Source organism: Lonchura striata, chromosome 2 (genome assembly GCF_050655825.1).
Source record: "Lonchura striata isolate lonStrDom1 chromosome 2, ASM5065582v1, whole genome shotgun sequence".
Taxonomy (NCBI): Eukaryota; Metazoa; Chordata; class Aves; order Passeriformes; family Estrildidae; genus Lonchura; species Lonchura striata.
The window spans coordinates 67,123,833-67,145,232 of NC_140704.1; the positions used below are offsets into that span (position 1 = coordinate 67,123,833).

Consider the following 21,400-nt stretch of genomic DNA (forward strand, 5'->3'; position numbering starts at 1 on the left):
CCTTGGATCCAAGCCCACCAGCAGCTTTGCAAAAGGCAGGATCCAGATCTGAAGTCAGTGGTTCACACAGTTTCTAGCAGAGAGTGGTTTTAAGTTACTTCATGAAATGGGAGTAGCCAGAAATTTTAAACTGAAGCTTTTAAACAAGTTTTTGACTTTTTCTGCCCCACCATTCTCCTCTGCCTTAGAAGGTTATTGCAAAAGCACAGAAGCTATTTTCTCCTAGCCACTGTGGCCAGGACACACCAACTCAGGGAAAGGAGAAAGGCCTCTGTGGTGGTGACTGTTATACAGCCATATGCTTTTCTTTTCTGAGTATTTTTTTCTTCTAAGGAGTTAGTCTGCTCTTCTTGATGGAGGTCTTTGAAAGTGGAGGCTTTGGAAGTAGGATCCTGAAATTTCAAGGACATCAAGAAATGGTTTATCGCCCTGGCATGGAGCAAATCAGATCACAGTAGCTGGACTCCCACCTCCTGAATAGTCCTCTCTTAAGATGCCATAGCTGAATTACAGACATGAAAAATTTCAGCATTGTAGACAAGAAATCCATAAGGCCCAAATTTTTCTTTTCTTGCTAGATATATGGTTGTGGTTTTATTCTCTCCCTTTTCTTTTGCCCTTGGACACAGCATTTTAGGGCTTTTCAGTCTCTAGCTGTACATGGACTAGAGAGGCATCTGGTTATGTGTTACTTTACACATCTGTTACATACGTCAGAGAATCAAATCCAGCACCCAGAGACTTAATGTGTATTTGCAGTACTCACTGTGGGACTCTGAATCCTTCATCCAATGAATTGCTTATGAGGATACAAAAATGCAGTATTTCAATCTAGTGCATATAGTATTGCAGTTTATTGCATATGTATTGCACATATATACACTACAGTCTCCGTTGTATTTGACAGAGAAAATCTGGTGTGGGAAAGATGAGAAGTGGCCGTGCGCTGGGAAGTATTTAGGCATGGCAGTTAGTTTGTTTCCTCCTGAAAACATTGTATCTCTAGTTGGCTGCATGAGAAACAGTTTTCATCATGATTTGAGTATCTCTAAGAGGTATACCAACAGTGTTTGTGTATTTCAAGCTTAACTTCAGGCTGGTTGGACAGTGGGGAGAGGCCAAATACCTGAGACAGCATTGGTAGCTGAGGCAAAGCTCAGGCTTTGCAGTTTTGTCTGGAGAATCTACTATTTGCAGGCTGTATAGGGAGCATGAGTGTCATGGCTTGACCCCAGATGACAACCAAGTACTATGCAGCCACTCACTTCCTGTACCCCCACAGTGGGATGGGTAAGAGAACTGGGAAAAAAGTGCAGTGAGATAAGAACAGTTATAATTATATAACAACAGCAACAATAATAAAAATAGTAGTGGTAATGATGATGTAATGAAAAGGGAGGCGACCAGAAGAGAAAGAGAAATAAAACCCAAGGAAGGCAAGTGATACACAGCACAGTTGCTCACCACCTACTGACTGATAACCAACCTGTCCTTGAGCAGCCATCAACCCCTCCTGGACAGCTCCTCCAGCTGACAGATGGAGCAGGATGCTCTGTTGTATGGAATATCCCTTTGGCCAGTTTGGGCCAGCTGTCCTGGTCATGCTCCCTCCCAGCTTCTTGTGTATCTCCTTGCTGGCAGAATGTGGGAAAATGGAAAGTCCTTGACTTAGGATAAGTCTTTGACTATGGAGCTACTAAACATGAGTTATTAACGTTATTCTCATGCTAAATCCAAAACCCACAAAACTTAAAAGCTACTAGGAAGAAAATTAACTCCATCTCAGCTGAAGCAGGGGTAGTGCATTAGTTTGGGTTTCTGTTTTGCTTTTCCTCTGCTTGCTTGTTCTGCAAGTGCATTAAGTTTGCAGAAAACGTGTCTTCTTAGATGGTCTTTATTTATGATTCATGCAGAACCCAAATGTGGTAGGTGTTATTCCTACAAATGCTAACTTAGGGCTATTCATTAGTGTGCAGTGCATGCCACTGAGCAGATGAACCTACTCTTGCTTTTTATGGTTTTTTTGTTTGCTGTGGTGGTGCTGACCATCCTTGGGTACAGCAGTCAACATGCGTGTTGTCTCCCCTTTTGCTCACCTGTAGTGGAACAGCTGCTCACTGTCTGGGAGGTGAATGGAAGCCATCATAATGGCAGTACATGCCAGTCTCTGTTTTGGGAGCCCCTGGCTAGGTCACTGTTAAAACCTGTTGGCTGGATGTTACAGGGGGCTGCGTAAAACAGGCATTAGTGCAGGGGAGCTGGGTTGGGGGAGATTTTATTGAATCCAAGACAATGTGAAAATGAAAATTTGGCAGAAGGCACATTACAGCAAGAGGGAGAGTGGAGAGTGCAGAGTGAGCAACATGATTCCCTTCTGCTGGAGGGCTCAACAGCTGGTGCCCATGTGGAAGCATTTTGCCTGGTGAGCAGTGGTTCTTTGTGCCCTGATAGAGCTGTGGGTGTCAGGAGAAGGCATCCCAAGGGTTCACCAACCCTGTGGCCCACTCGCCCTCTGCAGCTGGGAGTTCTTTGGAGTCCTCCCCTGGCTCTCTGCAATGTGACTGCTGTGGGCAGGCTGCTGCAGCTGCTTGTTTGAAATGATAATATTTTACGCTGTTACTGTGGAATACTGCAGCATTTTTTGTAATTATGGGCTGCAGGCCAGTAATGTACAATAACATTTTGCTCTTCCTGTGCTGTTGCTACTGTAGGCATTCATTCCAATTTGGGATTTGGGATGCATTTGGAGTACTTTTTTTTTTTCTTTCTTTCTTTCTTTTTTTTTTTGTTTTGTTTTGTTTCTTTTTGTTGTTTCTAGATACTACTTGTTATCTATTGTGTGTGTTTTTGGAGTATTCATTTCTACCCACATACGTCCATACAAATCTATCTGAGAAAGCACTTCAGAGAGCAGCAGTCTCTGTTGAAAAAGCAATTGTTGTGGCTTTCACAGAATTACATTTTTTTGAAAGTATGAGGCAAGAATGAGATGAAGACTGCTTTTTAACTTTAAAAACCGTTATGATTTTAAGACATATTTGAGGCAGATAGTAAGCAAAACCTTTCTTTGACTGATGGTGGGCATATTTAGCACTGAAGTCCCCATCTGTACCAAGCTGTAGGTGATTGAAACTTCTGGGATGGCAGAATCTGGAAGGCAGATCCTTTAATGATTCTCTGCAGCTTTGGTTTTAACTGTAATTTAAAAAAAAATAAAATTCAGAGGAAAGTAATCATAACTTGGAAGAGGATCAGTAGTGTTCATGCCAATGATTGTTTATTAATGTGGTCATGGTCTGGAGATGAAACTTTTGTGAAAGGGAAATTCAAGTCCTAGACATCAGAGCTCACAACTAGTCAGCCTGCACAAAACTGGTTTCTTTCTGGAAGGTAGAGGTTGAGTCCAAAGGAAATGCATAAGGTACAACACAAAGGATACAATTAATTTGTTTTCGAGTAAATTTGGAATAGAGTGTGCTATACAAAAAGGATTGCACTTTTCACACATGTAATTTTAGTGTCCTATTACTGTGCTGACTCACTAAATGACTTCAGTCTCAATCTGCATTTGGTTTAAATTACTTCAGAGGCCTGCATTTGTATGCTGCTCTGTAAAGTAATTCTCATCTGTAATCCAGATTTTTTTCCTTTTGTTCGGCATTTCAACTGACTTGTCTCTTTTCATTTTCCAGGTCTCAGTTTTACTAACATTTGAAACCAATCTCTCTGTATGCCTGCTTGGGCCCTGCAATTGGCAAAAGTCATTTTTCAGCAACAGATAGAACAAGGAATGAATCATTGCTTTCTGCCTTTCCATTAAATTACCTAAACCACTACTCATAAATATTGCTTTATGTATGGTACAGCAGCATGATTATCTCACTGCATTGATGGAACAGTGCTGGAAGTGAATATAATTTTCCTTCTATTACATCTTTAATGAGCTTCAATTAAAAATAGTGTGTTGACGTGCCAGAGTAAATGTGTTATTCTCAGAACTTTATTGAAGCTGTTTTGCCGGATAGATTTGGTTGACATTGTGTTGTTCCGAAAATCCTGGTGGACATGATGTGGTTCTGAAATCTTAAGAATTAAACAATGGAAAACTGGAAAAATCTGCTTTTCTAGGTGAAAGGTGACGGGACAGTAAAATCTGGTGACTGGAAAGATTCAGGTCTGTACTGAGTGGAAAAACTTGCTTTTATGTCTATCTTTGAGGGTGATTTTTTTAACATATAGTTAAAAAAATATTCACAAAGCAGCAGGTTTCTGCAGAGCTCTAGTTAAGTCCCTGATCACTTGACACCTGTGGCAGCAAGTCTGAGTCACAGACAGCAAAAAGCTGTGAAGCCTAATACTCTGAGTATTCAAAACCATACCTACGTAGGAGTTTAATTTCAAGTACCTCTTTTAGTTCTGGGGTACCCCCCCCAAACCCAACAAATTTTAAGAGTAATTCTTAGAATTTTGCAGAGAAAAATTTTCCCAGCACTTGTGGATTTGTAATGTATTGACATCACTTAGAGATCAGAAAATAGCTCTGTCAATTTTAGCTTGACGGCACTCGATTCTCTGCTCCAAAAACCTGAGAAATTACAATGGATGAGTCAAAGTTTTCTTGGAATTTTCTTCCCTCCCCTCCCCCATGCCTTGTGCAATTCCATTGCCATTTTTAGCATTGAGGGCAGCTCTCCAAAGAATGTCTGTGTGCTTGAACTGTGATTTCTTGAAAGTCCAGAACAAAATAGAGTTGTGTCAGATGACAAAAATCATTCTATGTTTCTATGCATTTTTGTAATATTACATGAGCTTTATTGAAAAATCCACAGCAACAGGCAGGAGATGTGTGATACAAAGGTGTTGCATCTTCAGCAGCATGATGATCTCACTATCATGTTGCTTCATTACGTTGTGGTGAGTTTTTGCTTAATTATTTCTGTGTTTTATCAGCTGTTCTCAGGGAAGTAGCCTGATAGAAGAAATTATCGGTTATATGGGAGACTTGGACCAGCTTAAAACACTTGTTGAACTGCAGGATCCTTCTGTCTTTGCCTCAGTTTGAAAACCAAGGGTTATGTATTTAATGTATTTTAGCAGGATGCTGAGAGTAATAATACTGAGGACAAAGAATTGTGGGGGTACTACTGTTACCTAAGTGATGTGGTATGTTTAAGATAAACAATGTTGTCAGCTGTTCTTGGCAAAATCCCTGGGGTTGTGATGAGTGAAATTTTAACTCTGAACGGGTTTGGTTTTTTAAAACTTGCGGAAGTGGCCTGTATCATGCATATTCTAATGTGTCAGAGTGAATGTGTGAAGTATGAAACTGCTGAAAATAAATGTGAGGGGGAAGACAGGTTAAAGTGGTAGTAAATGAAAGATCTGTGTATTTTACTTCTGCACTAAATAAGTAGTTTACTTAAAATTGGCCAGAAAAAAAAAGGGACAAGAAAAAAAATGCAAGTGTCCCCTTAAGAGCTGCTGTGTCAAATTTGAAGAATGATTTGAATTGAGTCATTAAAGTGTGAAATGGAGGGATTTTATTTCTGCTTTAAATTATGCATCTCAAATTAACCTTAGCTGTGGAGTCTCTGCTGACGCCCCCGTAATGACACATTATTGGTACTAATGGCTTCTTTGTGACTTGAGATACAAACAGACATCCTAGACAGAAACATTTCGTCTTTGAACTAAATAAGACACATGAAGTGCATTTCTACCTTGGGTTTCAGTTGCAAAGGCCTGCTCACCTGGTGCTCATGAGCTCTTTTCAGTTTTCATGCACTGCTCCCCATCCTGGCACCGAGGACAGCTGAATGGAAACCTGCTTCACAAGCTTTGAAGAGCAGGAGAGCAATAAATCCGGAGTGAATGTGGAGTCTGTCCAGACACTGAGTGCTGTAGGGAGCCAGAACAAAGACTGGCATGTAGGTAGTGGTCAGGGAGGGGGAACTTCCAGTTGATGATAATCTCGGGAGGAAAAGGCCCCAAGATTGTGAGGGAAATGGAGAAGAGATGCCAGGGCTTAAGGAGGAAGTTGCTAAATAAGGGAGGGGTGAGATTATAACATAAAATAAGCAGTAGAGGTTAGTCAACCCTTTATGTGCCTTCTGACGTAAAAAGGGACTGTGTCTGTGCAGCTCTGTGTACTCTCTTCAGAAGCTCATTATCATAATTTGAAAATTCCACCTCTACACAGACTCACTCATGGGCTTTGCAGCTTTCATTGCGCTGTTGCTGTCTCTCCTGGGACAAGGATGGTAGTTACTACTTCAGTATAGCTACTGGGTAGGCAGAGTGAGCGTGGCTGTGAATGAAGGAGAATGGCATTGCCTGGGGTGCTGGCTACAGAAGGTGCATAGAGTTTTACATGTTGATGAAAAAGGACGAGGGGCTTGGTTAGGCAGGGCCAGAATTTAGACCCTGACATGTCTTCCCAAAGATATTTACTAGCTCATTGCTCCATCCCAGTTTTCTCAGTGGAATGTTAATATACACGATTGTCTCCCCTTTCAAACTGCAGTTCTGGAAATTTTCTTGTTGGCTGGAGAGGTGCTTCTGCCCTGTGGTTGTGTTGTGTGTTACAAAGCTGTGTGACATTATGTGACTTTCTCTATGGATTTGCTCTCAGCAGAGAGTGCTGTGGAGTAAGTAATCTTGTGGTATTGTGGATCCAAAGCAGGACAGCATTTGACTACTTAGAATCAAATACTAAATGAAGTACTCAGAGGCCTTCTTTGTATTTCTGCAAGGAGCCGCATTCCTGAATTGGGACCCAAGAATTAAAAAGAAAAAAAGAAGTAAGTGTGCAATATATCACATTTACTAATGCATTAGAGATATTTCTATGAATAATTAAAACACCATTTAGCATTGCCACAGTAATAGAACAAAATGTGTTTTGTCACTTTTCTGTTTCTTTTTGTTGATTGATCAATTTATTGATTTCTTCCATAAATTTAGAGTAGGTATCCTAAACATTACTGTAAATTGGCAAGACTGTGCTTTTTAATAACCTGTTGAAAGCATTAATGGAATGAGAAAAAGTCAGAATTTGGTAATAAAATCTGAAAAACAGAGACCTAGAATACATATCTAGTGTTATGCATCAATTAGGTTTGTAAAATATTAGAGCCTTTGTTTGTCCTACCCGTTAATTAAAAAAAAAAAAAAAGTATTTTATATTCATTATGAATGGTCTAATACCACATCAGAAAAAAAGGGAAAAAATAGGCAACAAGCTACCTTTGTATTTGACTTTCCATTGTATTTATAGTTAACTTTAGGCTGGTTGGAGTTAGTAGGAACATGTGTGGGATGGAGGACAGAACTTCACTGTTAAAGAGACTACAGTTCTTCTGAAACCATGTGTGAAAAAAGTAGTAAACTTCTGAAACTGAAGTCTGAAAAACAGGTGTTATCCAAGATACCAAGAATTAGGAATTATATTAAATTTCACACACTTAAACACACAAAATATTTGTGTATTTCTTAGCTCAGCTTTCTTCTTGGTTATATCTTTGATTTTTCCTTACTATTTATATTTAATTTGTTAACCTGTTTTGTCCTACTTTTTCCTACCTTCAAAAAAATTCTCTATAAATATGCTAGAATGTACACTTAACAAGGACCCTTAACAATTTTTAAGTCAGTATTGTTCTAATCCCTTTTCAGGGCTGTGTCTCTCTGTTTTCCAGCTACAATGGACAATTTGTTGTAACACTTGGATTAGCTTCCTATGTTTTGTTTGGTACTGTTGTTCTAGCCATGCTTGGAATATGTGTTTTCATAGGCATTTTTGAGGGCAGTTTTGGATGCCATCAGAGGCTTGTGCTTCTGCCTCCCCATCCACTGGTGATGTCCAGACTTCACTGAGGAGCAAGAGGTGATCTGGCAATAGTCACAGTCTGTTAGTCTGGGTTTTAGCTCTGGTTTGAGGGAATGATTTATCACTCCAGGCTTAATTTGAGGTGCCTTATCTGTTGCCCTAATACAAAGTAAGTGATAGAAACTGTCTGCTGCAGAAAGGGATATAGAACATCTCAATATAGAAAGTGCTGCATGAAGTAATTCCACTTACTGTTATTGGTTGTCACACCGACAATGACTATAAATGAAGGATATAGGAGGGGGGAAAAATCACATTATTTCAGCTAGTTTATTTTGTGCCTACTTGACAGCCCTCTGTGTATAGTCAATTACATGATTTCTTGGGATAGCCAGATTTTTCTTTATTTGTGTGGGGTTCTTTCAGCTATAGGGGAAAGAGAATACTTAAAAGATCAGAAAATGTATCTGTAAAGCCAGGAACAATTGTCTGCAACCTCAAGAAGATATCTAAGAGCATGTAACTGCTTTTTACTCATCTTCCAAAAGCAGTTCCGGAATAACAGTGCTCTTTTGGGCTATATTTCAAGATGGCATGATTATTCTCAGACAGGAATTATAAGGATCGATAGCAAACCCAACACATCCTTTCTGTTCATGACAGATCCGCTGATTGCCACCAGAGCAGTAATAATGCACTGGTCAGCATAAACACCAGAAGCAGTAATCATGGACTTTTGTCTCCATCTTAATATGTGTTTAAGGTTACACAATTTGTTGTCATAGGTTTGCACCCACAGATCACAAGGAAGGAGAATTGTTTGGGCCTGTTCACCTTCCCTTCTCTTTTGCTTTTATGCTTCCTTGTGGAGTTGGGGCTGGGCTGTTTGGTGTCTTTCTGGGGACAGAGCAGGGCAGAGAGAGCATGCCTAGCCAAAAAGATAAGAGAAAGGTCATTTTGAGATACCAGTGGTTTACACAGTGTGGATTTTCTTTGCGGGTCCTATTCAGGAAGTAGTAAAGGCCAAGATTTTCCGTGGATGTGTGTCAGAAGCCCTTCTGCATTGGGATTTTGGTGGAACTGAATGCATGATTGCTTTTCCTCGGTGGAGGGCCCTGTGTTTTTGCTGTGTTTTAGCAGCTTGACATGGCAGTGGCTAGGTAATCGGTGTGCATGAGTTTCGGTTTTTATTTTTTTTGGTTTTTTATGTGCCATCCTAAATTTACTGAAGCTCTGTGACTTTTTAACCTGCTGTCTATGGGCTGTTGTTTTACAAGCTCATTAAGGTGGCGAGGATAGTGATGGCAGCGATCCTGCCCCCCTCATGGGTGCTCATTAGATGGCTTCCTTGTGCTGACATAAGCGTTGTGTAGTCATGCTCTGAGCCGGGTCTGGGAAAGGATCCAAGTTAAAAATAATCCCTGAAGAAAAAAAATTTAAAAAAGGTACGTTTTCAGCAGGATCTGTTCCTGGATCTAACTCGCCATCATTCTCATGCTGGCCTGGAAAGCGTGAGGGTTTGTACTGGCACAGAGGGAGGTGAGGAGGAGCAGCTGGGGCAAGGTGGTCAGGGGTGTACTGCTGGCAGCAGGGATGCTGCCTGCTTGTATGATGTCAGCCTGAGGAAATGGGGCTCTTGTGAGTGTGCTGCCTGCCTTTCCTTAAGTAACTCCCAAAGTTGTGAGGCAGTTTTGGCCAAATTTGCCTGAAAAGCAGTGTTGAAGGGGTGAAGGTCCCCTGAGCTCAGCAATTTATGGTGTCTGGTAGGCAGACCCAAATCAACTCTCCCCAGTTGATGAAAAGTTGTCCTCTGGGACTCAGCTGCTGATCTTGTCAGACCTCGTCTTGTGGCACAGTTGCAGTGTCCCAGTTTGGGTTGAATTGTGCCCATTTTGCTGTGGGGCCAACTATTGAATACCAGATGGGAGAAAAGCAAAGTGCTGCTCTCTTCGAGTAGCTGTTTATTTCAGGGGGCAGGGACCATTCATCTCCTGGATCCTGGCTGCACAGGGAGCTGCATTTCCAGTTGTGGGATGGTTTTTATATTAGTTTCCTTTGTTAGTATTTTTTTTTTTTAATTCTGCCTAGGTATCAAAATTTCTGGTAGCTGGGATAGCTGGGAGGCAAGACTCCCTTCAGTTTTCTTGCTGTGGCCAACCATTTAACCATGAGGACAAACAAGTCTTCCTAGCTGCATCTCTACATAGCTTCCCTTGATTATCGGGCAGCATCTTTGTGCCCTGCTCGGTCCAGGTTCTGTCCCCATAAGGCTGTGCTTCTCTTTGGTGGGTGTGCCTGGTGTCACCTGCCCAGCCTACCCTGCTGCACAGGCAGCCTTGCTCTGCACCACTGCTGAGGAGCTAAGATGAAGACACACATTGTGGTTTCCTGCTGTTTTGCTTTGTAACCAGTCCACTGGTAAATATAGCTTGTGTGTGGTTATAAATTCATTCTCTCATTATGGGTGGTTGTTGTGCAATAATTATGTAGAAATTACAACTGAGAATTGTTGTGGATTTTTGTTTTGTTTATTTATTTATTTTTGTGCTTGATATGCCCTGCAGTGAGAAGAGCAGGCTTTGGTTTCTGCCATAACAAAGACAAGGCCACAAGCAGGTGTCAGCCTTTGGCATGGACTCAGGCACCATCTAGCAGGCTGCTGACTATTGTGTGGCTGTCTTTGTGTGGCGAGATGAATGCTGCAAGGGAAATTGGGACCTGCACTATTTGGACTCTTTTTTTATTTTTCCTTGCTTTACTCTGTGGGTAGACAGGCTGTCCTTCCCTGAAGGTTTGGTACTGTACATGTGTTTATTCTGAAATGAACCCATCCTGTCTCTTTGCAGGCATTGGTTGTACGTTTCCCTTAGCCCTTGTATCTGCGGCAGCTTCCAGCCCTGCTCTCTGGGCAGTCCTCTGGGTCCTGCTGCCGGGCTGAGGCCGCAGGGCTTGGGGTCTCTGCCCCCTGCAGAAGTGCTCAGGTTCTGCTCCCCAGAGATCTTCCCTTTATATGTGGGCCCCCTCCCGTGACCCCTCCTTCTGTTCAGATGTGGAATTAAAATAAGTGTGGGGGGTTTGTTGATCTTTTCCCTCATGTCTCTTTATTTAAAATTCCAGTCAAGCAGATCCAGAACAGTGCTTGTCCCTGCTGCGTTCTCATTTTCATCTCATCCCTCCTTTCATTTTACATTATTCCCTGCACTGTGTTTGCAGGCCATATGTGTCCTTTGAACTCTGAAGAAGCTGTGCCAAAAGGAAGCCTTCTTCTCCTCCCCTCCTCCCATCGTGGAGCCGCTCTTAGATAATTGCAATTAGTAGACAATGCGGAGCGAAACCAAATGTGAAGTCCATGGGTGAGTGTCTGCAAATTTCCTGAGAGCCTCAGAAACACTTGCGCTTGGTCTCCGCTTTGGCCCTTCAAGCCTGCAGCAGTTGCCCGAGTCCGAAACAGCTGTGGGAGGTGTTTGTAAGCCGCGTTTTCCTGCGGCGTTCCTGGCGGGGCGCAGCCGCTGCTGGAGCCTGGCAGGGTGCCGTGGCTCAGCCAGGGACTCCGCGCAGGGAGGTGGAGCTGCCCGTCCTTGTGTTCGGGCATGGGGAGCGAGAGGCTTCAGCCCTAACCCTCAGCCGTGCTCCCGGGACAGCTGGGCAGCTTGTCTGCCCAAGCTGACGGGAGAGGGGAAAGTAAAACTCACCCCGTTAAACAAGGAGCGGGAGAATTCCTTCTTGCCGTCCGTGAGGTGCGGAGCAGAGGGACGTGCTGCCGGGCCAGCTGCTGCTCAGGGCTTAGCATCAGCTCTGGCTCGGCCAGAGCGATCGCTGACAGGCTGGGCTTCAGCGCTCAAGGGGGATGTCCTCCGTGGAGAAGGGTGACAAGTCCCTTTTATGTCCCTTACCCCTTTAGCCTCTGAGAAGTGTTTTCTGTGTTCAACCAGGTTTCTGACCTAATTTCTCAAAGGAGTTTTAAATGAGGAGAAATAGGAGTATTAATTAGTGCCCCGTTAAGTACTTGTAGTCAAGTATGATAATTTTCTTGAAAGGATAATGTATTAGATGAATAAAAATACTCTCCATTAAAAAAAATGAATACAAAGTAATTTTAAACCACAAAGATTATTGTACATTTCTGAAAAATTAATGTGATTAAAGCAAAATATATTTAATAAATTAAAAAGACCCTGTAAGGCTGTTTAACTTGTTGGTCTCATATTAATTATTTTCAAATCTAGTGCTAGAGAACTTCGACCTTACCTGCAGGGATGGGAAGTGATTTCTTCCCTCACTTCATTTTTTGGCTTGTAGTTATTAGGTCTGAGTTGTAGTATGGTAATTTTCCCTTGTTTTGTGGGTTTATTTTGTTTATTTATTTGTTTTAGTGTTGCCTGGGATTTTTTGCTTTTCTGATTTCTTTCTCAGAGATTGGCCACAGTGAAAAACCAGAGCCTATACAATGATCAGAAATTATATGGAGAGTTCCTTGGTGGATTTAGTTAATGTAACCTACTCATGTGCTGCTGTCTGGATTTGGAACTGAGAAAACTCCAAATAGCTGAATATTTTCAAGGATGTTTCCTCCTATTTGGCTCGTCTGCGATGTGGTATAGATTATGTCTGCTGGGATCATGTAGACTTCCTTCAGTTATTTCATTAGACTTCACACAAGTTATATTAATTTTTTCCACACATAGTTTGCCCCCTAGGTTATTTTTGGTTTAGGAACTTCCTTAGCTCTCTACTGAACTTTTACACATTCAGCTACTTAATGAGAATTGCTGTATATGTTGTGGAAGACAATAAAGTCGATGCTTGGAGCTGAAGACATAACCCAGATCTATGGGTTTGCCTGGTCACTTATGAAGCTTATGTATTGCTTCATAAATAGCTCAGTGTAAAACTGGGTTTAAATAGTAGCCTGTTTAAAAAACTTTGGGTTTTGTGGCACTGGGAATGAAGGCACTTCCTCACCAGTCTCATAAAAAAATGTTGCAAGTACTTTATTCCTTCTTGCTTGGCATGTTCTCTTATTGGGGGTATCTTTTGAGCAGGTATTTGGTATGCGATTCTCCCCAAACTCTTGTTCCCTGTAACAGGTCTGTGGTGCAGATTCAGAGAATGCTAGCAGTCAGTTCTCCAGGTCTCCTAGTTTACACTTTGTTATAGTTTAGGTACCTGAAATCCATGTGACCTTTTGAAAATATTCTTCCAACAGATCAAAAAGTAGAAGAGAATTTGGGTACCATACAGTGTTCTCTCGGGTGCCTTCTGAACTTTCAGACTATTTGATGATGGTGACTGCCAATTTTTTTTTCTTTTTTTTTAAATTTAAGGCACATCTTTAAGTATTCTCTAACTTTAAGAAGACAGTCTTTACATCTGATTCTCTACCTTTGTATTTAACTTTCAGCTTTTCTCTTCTTGTCCTGTTGCAGCTTTGATAAGTTTGTGCAACGGAGGTGATGATAGCTTCCTCAATTTCTTGTTGAAAGAGTAAGATTTATATTTAAAGGTACTTCTCTCAGCAGAGCCCTTACAAGGCTACACATGAACAAAAGAAAGAGATCTTACTAGTCTCTGTGACACTAGCAGAGCCTCCTGTGGTTGGATAATTGACTATTGAAAGCCTTGAGACATTTCTTCTTTTGTTTGAGAAGGTGGTGGTGGCTTAAGCTCCTTGGTGGTGTATGAAAATAGCTCTGGAATTCAAGGAGCATGTTGTCTGTGTTAAATGGTGCTCACATAAATGTATGAGACTTGTTGTTATTATATGTTACTATATGTCACTCTGTTGTTACTATACCAAGTGCATCCCAAGCTGAATGGTCTGTACTGCCATAATGTTTAAAAATATGATTATTAGTCTTTTCTGGTCTTAAATGATACCAAATCTATTCCCTGAAAATTACCTTGAAAATCCTCTTAGTACAAATGGTCTCATTTTCAAAGCCACCTCCTTAGGTCACAAGTAAACTAAGCACCTGACTGGCTGTGGTTGTGGCAGCGCCATGGGTGCTGTAATGACACCCACAGGTGTGGCCATGGGGATGTCCCTGTGCACAATCCATTTTGCCTGGCTCCCACTGTGCTGCTATCCTTCCCTTGTTGTTTGTGTGTATTTTCCTCACCACTCACAGAGGACACAGTCAAACTTTTTAATATTATGACACTACAGCTATAAATCTGTCAAAATTGCAAGGGCATAACAAAGAGTAGATCTGACCAATGGCACTGTCATCTTTTTCTTTGCATTTTCCTGGAATTCTAGCTGACAGCAGCTCTTAATATAAATTTGTTATTTGCAAGGAGCTCTGTTTAAGCTAGCAAATTATTGTGCCAATGTGTGACACTAACCATACTGCAGAATAAAGAGCAGTGAAGTATTTATGATGCTAAAATAATTTCAGGTCATGTCTTTTTTTTTCCCTTTTTTTTTTTTTTTTTTCCTTTGTGTAGTTTTGCTTTTATTACTGGTGTTGAAATGGTTCTTGCAGTGCAAGTGAGAAAACCAGACTGAACCTCCTGTTTTTTTGTTGGGCTCCCAGCTGGAAATCCCTCCCTCGATTTTCCATTGATAAAAGTGTCACAAAGGGAATCCAGAGCAGAGGAATAGGCGGAAATAGAACAATGCAATGTCTTGGACTTGAATCACAAAGAAAGTTAACTAATGTAGATATGGTACGAGCTGCTGCTCCTTTCATGACCAGGTTCATTTACCTGTGGTCTTAGCATTTGTGGCTGCCCTCAAAGCCGTGTAACAAATCAGCTATTTATTGTCTCTTTGCTGCAGAGGCTCTTTAAAAGGATATTGCAGAGCATTTTCTTCTCCCCCTTCCTATGGACTGCTTTATTTGACCTTCAAGAATTCAGAGTCTCAACAGGGGCTAGAAAACTCGCATACAAGAATGCTTTTATTGTTAATCTATAAAATATGTCTTTCACTAATAAAATAAAGATGTGACATTTATAGAACTCTGATAAGGAACATGGCAGTGGAAAAGGCCCAGGTCTCCTGCTGTTCAAATTAAGGGCAGCTGATTTCAGTAAGGGAAGAACCAGGCTTGTTAAATGTGCATTTCAACACGTGCACTCAGGTTTTTCCATAATGCTCAAAAAACTTCCAGGAGTATTTGGTGAGAATTGAGGAGTAACACCATAGACAACTTTGTTCACTTAAGTGACTGAAGGTAATTGGCACTCCTTCAGAGTATTTGAGAGGGAAGATTACTTGAGTTTAGTTTCATTAATTAGGTGATTAAGTTATACTTTTCCTAGACTTTGTATCACTAAAACAATGGCTTCTGTATTGCTCCTGTGTTTGACCTTCGTGTCAGGGTCAAAGAGCTGACATCATGACGTTTGCCACAGTGTCTCTGTGGTCATCTCCCTCATGTGCACCTCATGTGCTGTAGGTGAGGGTCTGCATGCAATGGTGTGACCAAGGGGCTTGGAAGCCCCTGTAGAAGACAACTGGTGCCGGTCTTATGCTGGAGGCAGCAGCGAGTGCGATGGTCTGTGATGCAGGAGCTCAGTCCTGAGTGAGGCAGTGACCTGCTTTGCTGCAGTGGGAGCAGCCAGTGCTCAGCACCCCACACCAGTGCTCAGCACCCCACACCAATGCTCAGCACCCCACACCAATGCTCAGCACCCCACACCAGTGCTCAACAGCCCATAACAATTCTCAGCACGCCATAACAGTGCTCAGCACATGGCTTGTTGCAGACCTGGATCTCTGGAGCTTTGCTGAGAAGCACTATGGTTGTCCTCTGTTCTACCTGTCCCTTTGTGAAAGGATAAGCCCTGCTATTGTCTTTCCCTCCTGTTCTCCTCTGCTCTTTTTCCCCCCTCTTCCCCTTTTCCTGTCTTTCTTAAACCTGCCAAAATCAGAGACCCACATACTGAAGTCTGTTTCCTCATTCTGATGGTTTATTGTGATGGGGTAACAAGAATGTGCACAGTTGTTGAAGTATGGAATGATAATACAGCAGGAATGGGTTATGTAAGGAGCAAATAAGTGGGATATGCTTGGCTTATCCATATGTTATTCAAGAGTAAAAAGGAAAATATGCAGAATAGTGAGTGAACGAGAAGGAAGACTGGAAATAGTGTTTGGATTTATGGGAAATTTCAAAGCTTGTCCTCTGACCCTGTAAATCAAAACGGTTATATTTTGTGCTGGGTTTGGTTTTTTAAATTTAATTATTATTGGGCCACCCTTCCTTAGAGCCAAAAAAAGGATATACAGAAGGCAAATACACTTTAAGTTGAAAACCAAGTAAGAATAAATCATGGTATGATACCTTAATAATGCTATTAAAAATTTGCTTTCTAGTGAAGCATAATGAAACCTAGGAGTAGTAACTGCTTTAAGTGATACAATTTGTGTAGCATTTTGACAATGCAAGAGTTTTTTATCTTGTCAATGTATGAGTCAGTAAAGTTGGGTTTCTTACTGCCCCCACTCTGCCCAACATGCTATTTCCATGCAGAGATGGACTTCTCATGCCTCTGTCTTTTCATCATACTGAGAATCCATGAGAGATAGGTACTCTGGATGAGTAAATACAACAACCCAGGCCATTTATTTTCATCACTGTTTTGCATAATATGCATGCAAATGCCATATACAGCAGAGGAAGATGCTAAGAGCCAATTCTTACTAGATCCTAAATGGGATACTAGTTGGTGAATGACTGCAACTAAAGCTACCCCACACTGTCCTTAAGAGACTCACTTTTGGAAAAAGCATGTTATCTGTAATAGTGGGCAGAGCATCCACTGAATCAGAGTGTTTTTGTTTAAGAAAGGGCTGCCAAACACTGAAGGCAGGGAAAGCAGTATTATTTTTTCTTGATCCTTTTGGTGCCAAAGAATCAAAAGAAGGTAACACAAGAAAGGGGTAACATTCTGAAGGCATTTGGGTTTTTTACTGTTACCAAAAAAAAAAAAATAAAAAAGGAGGTGCTTATAAGAAATGAGGGCAATTTATTCGAGTGTTCTGCTTTGGACAATTGTAACACTAATAGGATGGAAGCACGATAAGCAGTTGTTACAATTATAGCTGCAGTTACTAAGAGAAATACATGTTCTGTTATTTGAATGAAGCATTCACTGTGTGGCTGAAAAGCAGCAGTATCTTAAAGAGACAGGGAAGGAGAATCATCCTCTTTTTTGTTTTGTTTATTTTATTATCCACATGCTTTTTTTGAGAAAGTTTGTGCATGTGATTCATTCAAGAGGTCAAACCCAGTCTTCCCTTTGCACCCAAAGCAGTTTAAACAGTTTGAAAAAGAGAGTAAATGTGCATTTAAAATGCATATATGTATACATATAAAAATAAAAGTATCTGCAGGACAGCAAAATGGAATGATTGAGTTTGTATTCCCTGTAGCTCACTAAAACTTATGGGTCATGCAAAATTATTCAAAGGGCAATTTAACTTCCATTTTCATCAGGTTTGTTAGTATTGTGAACCATTATTTTTTTCCTTTCAGTGATACATCAACAAACATACTTTTCTTTGTGGATGCAGCTGAATTTTATTCATTAGAGAGATTACAACACATGAACAGTTGTGCCTTTAGAGTACTGGCCTTTGCACAGTTTATATGGAGTACGTCTATGGTTTAGATGGGGATCACTTGGTGCTGATGTTAGTCAAATTAGGGCTGAAGTCATGGAAATCTTAACTTTTTGCCCACTTCATGTATCTTTGACAATTTAGCATGTATGGTGGGTAGTTTCTGAATGCAAACAGATGGTATGCTCATAAACATCAGGACACAGAAAGGTGTTATTAATGCTGGGTTTGTCTCTTTATAAATGAAGGATGCAGATCTATGGCTGGTACAAATTTAGCATATTCCTGTCAAGTAAAGTTATGCCAACAAAGATGGAATGAGATTCTGTCTTCCTAGCCACTATTTTTAAACACAATGCTGGAAACTGCTCATGTAGTTGTCTCTGTATGTGTACTTCTCTATTCCCTTACTGTCTCTGTGGCAAAATGTGTTCTTCAGCTGGCCTTTTTTTATTTTTTCCAAATGACCATACACAGTTTTTCAGCAGGTCTCAGACCAGCCTCTTTTCCTTTTTTAACCACCTCTTACTCCTGTTTTTCTCATTTTCCAGTTTTGAATATGGAAGTAACTTCTTGTATCCCTATCTTTCCAGATGTAGCAACAGGATAGGATGTCTTTACCCTCTCCTTTCCTGCTTTTCCCATGCCTGTAGATTCATACATCCTGAGGAATTGTTTGAAATTAATCTCCACTTATGTCTTGCAAAAAGCCCAACAAAATAGTGTTAGTCACACCTGTATAATGCAGAGTGATTGACAGAGTTAGTGCAGGCTGTGCTGGGGTTTGCCATGTGACTACATGGATGCTTTGCAAATCCTGCTGTGCTGGCTTGCAGCTGGCTCTGGACTTCCCAGTGGATAATACTGAACCAAATTGGATGGGCCATTCCCATTCAAAATGTCAAATTTTTGTTCTTAATTTCCAGTGAGGATGTAATGTGATAACAAAATTGTTCTGTAAAGGGTCATACACTGTTTTACTGTCAGTTTGTGAGGCTCAGACAGAAGGAAATGATCAAAAACACTCAATGCTTGTTATTTATTAATTGAGTTCTGGCAGAGCCTTGCTACATTCTGGCTTTTTGTTTGTTTCTTTGTTTACAAACAAAAAAAGACAAGCACAGTTCACAAAACAAATGTAAAGGGAAATTTGTTAACAAAGATTTCTGACAAGATAGAAATGGGATTTGGGGGCATTTGAGTGGAGGTGCCTTGGAATACAGGGAGAGCAGCTTGGCATTGTGTCACCCTCTCTGAGTGCTGCTCCTGAAAGAGAAGAATGCATTAGAAAACAGCAGACCATGAATCTTCTATGCTGGCAGGCTGGGTTACCAGAAAATATTTACCCTGGTAAGTTCTGTGGCGGGGATATTTTAAGTGCTTGCCCTTTATGCACTTTACTTGTATGGATTTACTTTCTTTAAAAAAAAAATAAAATCTAACTAGCAAGAAGCCTCAACTGTTTCTTCGTTTTCCTGCATCTCTGCCTTGTTTCTGTACATACTCAGGTAAAGAATACTACAGTGAAGTACAGTGTCTTTCTTTACTAACTGTGGTTTCTTGACTTCAAAAGTCCCAAAGCTGCTTTGAGCTCAGTCTTTTCTTCTGCAGTGAACCCTGTGCAGACAGACCCTTCCATAGATGCCGTGGCCCATGTGGAGCTGTGTCAAAGCTTGGGGTGTGACGTTTACATTGCTGAAAGGTCTGAAGATTCAGTTGCTGACCTTCCACCTCCAAGACTAAAAATTAACTGAATATAGGTGATTTTTTCACAGGGATAGCTAAGAACACATCTCTGATCAGCATAGTACTTCTGCCAAGTTTTCAGACTTTCTTCAAAGCCTTAAGCCATTTTTATATCTCAGTAAATTAGCAACAACAATAATGGCAGCAGGGGCAGAAGTAAATTTAATAGTCAGTGATACATTACTTATTTGCCTGATCTCTCAAAAATGGCTGATTTTTTCCCTGAAACTTTCCCTCAAAAGATCAGTCTGAGGCAGATAACACAAGATTTTGAACAAAATATTAAAAAATATATTTTATGTTTATATTAAGAATTTTCTATTAAAATATTAATTTACTTACTTGCCAGAGTTGTAAAAAGCTAGCACAAAGTCTCTTGTGGAAGAGGGTTGAATAGTCTTCAGTGTCATGGCTGCTGTGAGAATTGTTTTCTTTGGGCTCCTGGTCTAAAGGTGTTGTGTTCAGCTGCAATTCTATATGCCCTGTCCTTGAGATACCCAATTCTCTGCCTTTCACTTTCCTCTGCTGCTGTTCTGTGGTGTGGTAGGAAAAAAAATGATGCAGGAGATCATTCTTTCCAGGTCACATAGATCTGCATTGTTTCAGGTCTCCTTTTCTTGTCTGCTTGACTTCACAAATGATTCTTTCCTCCCTTTGGATTAGAGGTGGAACTTTATAAAGGCAAAATACCCAGCAAGACCTGCTGGACTTCTGCTCTTGCCCTGTCCTCATCAGTTGAGCGCCAGGGATTCTGCAGCTTACCCAGTAAACAAGAAGCCAGTGTCAGCTGCAGAAGCTCCTGCTGCTTTTCTACCAGCATTGCTTTTTGGACAGTAGTGGTAACCAGCAGGAGTCTCTTGCACTTCCTCCTGCCGGTTAAGTGACTGTGGTGGCTTTTCTTTAACCATGTCAAAACCAGGACCTGGGAGGTGCTGCACAGTGTCTGCACAACTGCCTTGTTGAATTTGGCAGCATCACCAGTCGGGATACAAAAAATGTTTGCTCATCTGGGTGACCTGAAGAGAACAGGCAGGTCTAGGAAGTTGATTGGGGCAGGGCTACTGAAAGAACTTGCAGATATGCAAGATTCCAGCTCTCCCTGGCTGTGAGCTGGCTTTCTGAGGCACTGCTAAAAATCCCCCTCACTGTTCCTCTGTGTTCAAATCAATCCCAGTTGAAGCTGGGAGTAATATTTGCATACCTCACTGGTTGTTCAGGCTAAATTAATATTTGTATAGCACACTGTGTTCCCCATATTGAAAGGATGACATGAGCACTGCTGTTTCTAGGCAGCTACATCCCGTGCTTAAATGTTGTAAATGTACTTAACACAGGGCAGACAAGACTTATTGCATTTGTTTAGAAACACCCTGTCAGTGCCTTGGTATATGTGTGAATGCATTTTTTTTTACATAGATGATGTGCTTACTGTAAAGCTGAAGCTCTCTTCTGTTGGAATAGTCCTACTTCAAAGGTTGGGGATTGTGTTCATTTGCGATTTTTTATTCTACTTGCTACTGCATTGCATGCTGGGGGTAGTATCAGGTAGCTTTTCTGCTTATAGAAGTCTTCCAGAGCATGCATAAATCCACTAGCAATGCTTTTTCTTAAGCTGAGAACATAAATAGAGTAGATTATTGTCTGGTAAAGCTGATTGGTATTCCTTAAATCTTGATCTCATCCCTTACTTATTCACACATCATCTGCACAGAAGATATTTCTGCTGTCTTCTGAACTCTGTTTCACACAGCCCAGTGAGATGTTAAAAAATTTTATAAATCTTTGCTAAATGAAATTAAAGCATTAATTGAAATTTGGGGGGGAAAGAAGAAATCTGAAAAAAATAATTCAAGCGAATAAATGTTCTGGTCATAGATCGTCAAAATTCTCCTGCAGTGTGTGAAAGAGGGTGATTTCTTCAAAGGTCCTGCTTGCAAAGCATCTGCTGGAGATGACAGCATCAGGAAAAATAGAACAAGCCATGGCATCAGTGCCGTAGCATGGTCGGCATCGCAGCCTGAAGAGCAAAGCAGCACTGTCTCCTGCAGGAAAACCTGGGCTTGTAGCTCTCAGTAAACAGGATTCTGCTGGTTGTGTCATGCTGCCATAAATCCTGAGCAGCTCAATTGAAATGGAGGGAATTACTCCAGATTTATGCCAGTTTTGGTGAAAAGAGGCTTTCTGCTGAATGGATCAGGGCAGTCACTCGCCAGGTGGAAGGGAAAAAAGTGACTCAGCTTTCGGCAGTTGTTGCT

General features: G+C 41.1%; 1 protein-coding gene across 42 annotated transcripts in view; it reads left to right on the top strand.

Moving 5' to 3' along the window:
- ATXN1 (ataxin 1) overlaps nucleotides 1-21,400 on the top strand; it is a 367,337-nt gene that overhangs the window by 209,271 nt on the left and 136,666 nt on the right. For 4 of the 42 annotated variants that reach the window (XM_085573525.1, XM_085573532.1, XM_085573540.1 and 1 more), the window contains one exon: nucleotides 11,042-11,181. The exons of the other annotated variants lie outside the window; for them this stretch is intronic. The gene's annotated coding sequence lies outside the window, so the exon portion shown is untranslated. The remainder of the gene's footprint in view (nucleotides 1-11,041; nucleotides 11,182-21,400) is intronic. 42 annotated transcript variants of the gene reach the window in all.